At 36.4% G+C, this 6500-nt stretch overlaps 1 pseudogene; it reads right to left on the minus strand.

Moving 5' to 3' along the window:
• Positions 1-972: 972 nt before the first annotated feature.
• On the minus strand, positions 973-1782 carry LOC149149067 (uncharacterized; annotated as a pseudogene).
• Positions 1783-6500: the final 4718 nt, after the last annotated feature.

Below are 6500 nucleotides of genomic sequence, written 5' to 3' on the forward strand. Positions count from 1 at the left end.
TATCATGTTCAAGTTCAGTTGTTGATGGACTGACTCTAATACATGGAAAGCAATCAACTCTGTTTCCTTCTGTTCTTATCAAATCAAATGTCATAAGAAAAACAAATGCAGTCACTTGCAGTAAGAAGTCCACTAACACCGCAAGCACTAGAAATGGAATAACTTCAACAATAATTAAAGTAGACTTCACTCCAAGTGCACTGAAAAGTCCAATAGATCCAGAGTTAGGATAATCTCCAAACGGCCATCTTGATAGGCTGACCGCAGAGACCTTTAGGATGCCTTTTCATGGTGTGCATTTCACTCAGATTAGAGCATCTGGAAATAAAGTGGTTTACAGGTTAGAAAATGTTCGAGCTAAAGCCGACTGGAGCTGGGATCAGCGACACACTCTAGTTCAAGAAACCAGCACCATCATGGCGCATCACCCCCCATAAGGAAAGCGTTACCGACTCCCAAGAGATTCTGCTTTCTCAAGCTTTCAAGATACTAGCATATCATTTGTTGATTATAAATCTACTTCTCTCAAATTTGAAAACCTGAGTTATTTAATGAACAGTAGTAAAGCGGGAATGCTGTTTTCAATTAAACCTTTCTATAGGCAATCATTAGCATAAGATCTTAACTTCTCTGTCAATTTTTTGTTTCAAATGGCATGGAGGAAACTGTAACATTCATTTTTCCAATTGACCGATGGAACCCCGGACAATGTTAGATGGTCCAGGGCTAATATGTTTTGATATATTCAATAATTAGCTCAACGTTCGAAGAGCAAAAATTAATGGAAACCAGGTAAAACCTTAATGCCACCCTTTTCCTCCTCAAGTTGTCCTTTGAAAAGGCCTGTTAAAGGTCTTCCTCCAACACCAACAACAATAATGTCTGCCTCTAGTTCCCTGCCATCCTCCATGATCTTCTTAAGCCCGGACTCTGCTATCTCCTTGATTTCGTGGGTTTACTTGCCCCAGAATTTTACGATTGTGCCAAAATGTTCATAGGCTCTTCCCGGCACCAAACAATCTCCGCATTTGGATATCGCTTCGACTCCCGTTGGACCAGATCATATGGGAATGGGCATAGTTGCTCAACCCGACAAATAGCGACATCTTTCCTTTGAAGTCTCTGTCTTTCCTCATCCAGCTCATAATAGATCTTTCCAGAACAAAGTATCAGATGCTTGATGCCCTCCTCTAGGTCAGAGTGATCATTCTGATCCTTAATGAGACGTTTAAATCGGGTTCCCTGCTTGTCAAATCCGGGATGACCTTGCATGTCATCAAATTCAGACAGATTTGATTTGCAGTCCTTGTGCCGAAGAAGATTCTTTGGAGACATGACAATCAAAGGTTTACGGAAATCCCGATTTATCTGGCGACGAAGAACATGAAAATAGTTGGCAGGAGTTGTCACATTTACAATTTGCCAGTTACACTGCTGAATTTGGGTGCGTAATGTAGGATCCATCTCAGGAATCACAAAAGGATTGTCATCACTCATCTGGAGAAGCCGCTCTAATCTTGCACTAGAATGCTCTGGACCCTGGCCATCATATCCATGAGGAAGCAAAACAACAAGTCCAGATTGGCGAAGCCATTTTGATTCCCCACTGCTTATGAACTGATCAAAAATGACTTGGGCGCCATTTGCAAAATCACCAAACTGAACTTCCCACAGGACCAATGAATCGGGATTTTCCATTGAATAACCCAATTCAAAACCCAGAACACCAAATTCTGACAGAGAACTGTTGCTCACAGTAAACATCTCCTCAGGTTGATTCATGATAACATGGTAAGGAACTTGAGGTATTACATTAAAATAATACCGTGAACCAAAAAACTTGTAAAAGAATTTGATGCTTAATGCATGCACTACGAACCATCTGAAGGATTTGCCACACCATGATTTCTGTAAATCTCAAACTCATCAGGACTCCACCGGCATACAAGGTTGAGGTGGAATGTAGCCATTTGAACACACATTAAATGTAGTATGCGAGATGCTTCGGGTGATATCAGTTAATTTGGTGGATTGGACACTGAAAGAGATGGAGGCATCACAGGTGTCGAGGCGCAGAGGATGAGGGGAGAATTTAGATGGATTCCTGGGCTTTGTTTCTTTTCTGTGTTCACCCGTGGCATCTCCTCTGTGGTGTCTTTATACATACCTACATGCTGTACAGCTAAGGGCAGAGAGAATAGTTGTATAAGTTCTGATGATACACTTGCCCATCCTGATGTCAAAATATAGGTGACGAAGAAAGCTGCCTGTCTAGGAACTGCTTTTGCAAACTGCCTGGGTAAGTCTTTTGGGCTCGAAATGATGTTATTGAGTTGGTTGATGACCGTTCCAGATAAAACATTCACAAAAAACCCGTTCCAAACTGTGAAGTAGAGAATTCTGGCACATGCACTCTTTGCTTTCCACCATATGACACTGAACCTTGGATGGCTGAAAACAACATCATTATGGGTGGAATAACATAAAGAAATAACTGGAGAATAACCCTAGGAAAGTAGTCAGTGATGATTTGACTTGCAAATGTCGTTCTCAGTACTTTTCTTAGGAATGAAAAATATCACTGTAACTTGTCAAGGTGTGAAAGAATGGCTATGGATTCGAACAAATCCCCAATTTCGTAGCGCAACCAGTGCAAAATATGAATTATGCGCTACGAAATCACCTAGACAATTTCAACTTTGAAATTTTTTTCTTGAGTGATAACAGGAATAATGTTCCTTTCTTATATCAAACATTATAGTTCTATATTAATCTCCTATAGACACAAGTTTCATGGAAAACTTGAATGAAGGTGGAGATTTAGGAGCTTGAACAAACCTTAAAGGGTGACAACTCTAGAGAGAGTAATGTTAGGCATGATTGTGTCAATAGAAATTGGAGTCAACCCTGAATTAGGGATTAATTAGTGGAACAATTCTTGGCCCTTGGCCTCTAATAGAAATAGGCTCCTAAACATAAAATCTATATTGTTGTTAGAGAAAGTAAGAGTCTTCACTAAAGCAATTTCTCTATTGAAGAATTTCCTTAGTCGCAATTTTTAGGATTACAAAAAGATATAAGTGATGGTGATTAAAGACACACGTGCTTGGGATCTCTATGGTGGCTAAACAAATTTATTTGGAGTCTTGGTCCAAATCATCATCAACCATCTCATTTTTTCCTAAGCTTTGATACCATTTATTAGGGACCACTGAAAATTGAGAGAAGTGGTAGTGAGACAAGTGATGGTGTTTAAAGACACAATTGATTGGAATCTCAGTGGAGGAAAAGTTTATCAATATTTTTTTCCTTTAAATATTGATTTTCAACATGAATACCATGGGAAAAACCATATATTCTCAAAAAACTAAAGTCCAAAAACCAAAAATTTGATAACTACCATGATCAAAGAAGCCTCCATCTATAATGAAAAGTGGCAACATGAATGACTAAAAACTTGTGAAGTACATGAGTTTCAAAAAAATATTAATAAATAGGCTAGTCATGTATTAGTAGTGATAATGCTAATATGGTAAATGTTTGGAAGTTATTAAAAAATTTAAATATTATGATAATATCCTTATTAATACTTATGATTAGAATTTAATGAAAAATTATTTCAAACAAGAAATAATATTCCTAAAAGTTATAAGATCACTCAGCAAAATAAAAGCCATAAATTATCACAAACCTATCGTCCAAAACTCAAAATTGTATTCAGGACCATGGTTAAAAAATGCCTTTCATGCATAATGAAAAGTGGCAACGTCAACAAACTTGTCAAACACATGAGTTGAGAAAATTGTTAATAGACAAGTAGTCTATCACTCATGTATTAGAGGTGATAGTTCTAATATGAGAAATGTTTGAAGTTATGAATTTTTTTTAACATTCTAACAATATCCTTATTAATAATCCTACATAGCATTTAATACAAAATTATTTCAAGCAATAAATAAAATTCCTAAAAATCATGACAATCAATAGTCCTACAGAGCATTCAATACAAAATTATTTCAGCCAATAAATAAAATTCCTAAAGCCTATAAGGGCACTTAGAAAAGAAAAAAAAATTGCTTAAAGATTAGTAGTAGCACTAGTAAAACTCAAAAATGAAATAATGCTTGTCTATTTCAACATTGCTCAATCACAATACTGAATTGACACACATTCAGTGCAAATGGCTGATGATTAGAATATTACAAGAAAGGGGTAAACCGCACGAACTGAATTGAAGGGTTGTAAATACATTTAAACATTGAATAAAAAACAATTTCCCAATCTCATCCTTAGAACAAATTTTGTAGCTGATTAATAAATAATTTATCTATCAATTAAGAAGGCCTCACTAAATACAAACTCTAATGTCTAGCATTTTTTTCAAATTGTTGATATACATCGGTAGCTTCTAATGTCCAAGGCTAATGGCACTTTTGTCAAATTCTTGAGATATATTATGGTTTCCCTTCATTTATTAGGGTTTTCGGGTTGCTCTTTGGGATCCAAATTAGGCAGAATTAAAGGCATATAAAAATTGTTCTCACGTGTTATTTCTGGAAACATTTGAGGTATGGTGGAGAGGATTCACATTTGGAAACTATATGTGCCATAAGGTGGAAGACAAATGTTTTGGTACAAGGGTGAGTCCTGGGATCTCTTAAAGATTGGATCATTGATACTTGTTGGTGATTACAATGCAGTTTTCTCCATGGAGGAGACTTGTTGGGGAATGAAGTGCCGTGACGACCACCGTCAAAAGAGATTATGCTCTCCTTTTTATGATAATAATTTGATATACATATGCCCTAACGTAATCGATCCCACCTCACAGAATGGGAGATTTGGAAATGAGTATATTGGAAAGAGATTAGATATATTTATAATTCACCAAAATCTCATTGAATTTTTTAGGAATTTAAGATTTAAATTCAATAATACCTTCATATTTGATCGTTGTATTATTTTCCTTCAATGGTGCACGAAGTAGTTGAGGAGGGGCATACCATTCAAATTAAGAGGACATGGCTCGAGGATGAAGATTTTAATAAAATAGTAATGGGGGTATGGAAACCATATGAGACACAGTCGGCCATGGAAAACATCACTATGAAATTAAAGAACCTAAAAATCCAAGTGTGTATAAGGGAGAGAAATAAAAACAATAATTTATACGAGGAATGAGAGGCATTGATAGAGGAGATTCAAGATATAAGGGACAGTGTGTCAGTAATGCCACCCACTATGCAACAGTTGGAAATATTGAAGAATTGGGACGAAATGAAGAAGGGAATTGTGGCAATTCAGGAGACTACATGGAGATTAAAGAGTAGCGCTAGTTGGATCTGTGAGTGGAATCAAAACACTACATTTTTCATCCTTTTTGCAATCAAAGGGAAATTTGGAATACTATTTGGAGAAACAAGGAGCTGATGGAAATTATGTTAACACGGATACTGAGACCCATAAAGAAGCAGTTTATGAGATGTTGAGATCCATAAAGAAGTGGTTTATTATTCTCAGAACCTCTTCACAGCCAGGAGTGAGGCACACATTGAATATCTTCTTTGGTTTGCAGAGGAATATCCTACAATGTTTGACGATGAATGAAATGTTTCTCTATACAGAGTGATCACTATAGAGGAAATCCTTTTCGTATTAAAATCCTTTTGGCTCACAGTTGAGATATTTTCATATTTCTTAGAGCTCATGGGACAAGAGTTACTGGAGATGGTAGAAGAGTCTGAGAACATGAGATACATTTTTGCCTATATAAATCAATGTTCATTGCACTAATTTTTAATGTTACTACACCTTCATCCTTCTCGAACTTGCAACCAATTTCTTTGTGTAATATTATATAGAAGCTCATATCTAAAGTCATTATGGAGAGTGTCAAGGTAACACTCTCACTCCACATTTCAAGGGAGAATTTTTTATTTCTCTATGACAGGTGTATTCATGATGTCATCGCCATTGCCAAAGAGTGTATACATATCATTCAAACAAAAAAATATGCAAGTTGTGGTAATGAAGGTTGATCTTTAGTGGCCATATGATTATGTGGATTGGTCCTTCCTCTATATTATCCTCTTGGTGATTTGGCTTGCAATATACAATGTGGAGTGGATTATTTCATGCATGACAAAGGCATGACTTGTTGTACTCATAAATGGATATAGCACTAACTTTTCTCATGGGAGTAGAGAGGGATGTTCGTTATCCCCCTAATATTTATCTTGGTTATGGGGATGTTTAGGGGATTTAAAATGAGAGAGGAGGTTAGTATCACTCACCTCTTTGTTTAGATGATATTCTCACATTTCGAATGACAATGACACTCAAAGGCTTTACAACACATCTTTTACTCAAATTATTGTAAATGGAAAAAAGTCTATTCTTATTTTCTCACATGGGAACCCTCAGATATAAATAAAATTTCTCAGACATTTGAGGTCTCCACCAAGCCCCTTCATGAAGGATTTACCAATTTATGTTGTATG

This window comes from Pinus tabuliformis, chromosome 9, assembly GCF_031772625.1.
Source record: "Pinus tabuliformis cultivar Carrire ecotype Pingquan chromosome 9, CPIR1, whole genome shotgun sequence".
Taxonomy (NCBI): domain Eukaryota; kingdom Viridiplantae; phylum Streptophyta; class Pinopsida; order Pinales; family Pinaceae; genus Pinus; species Pinus tabuliformis.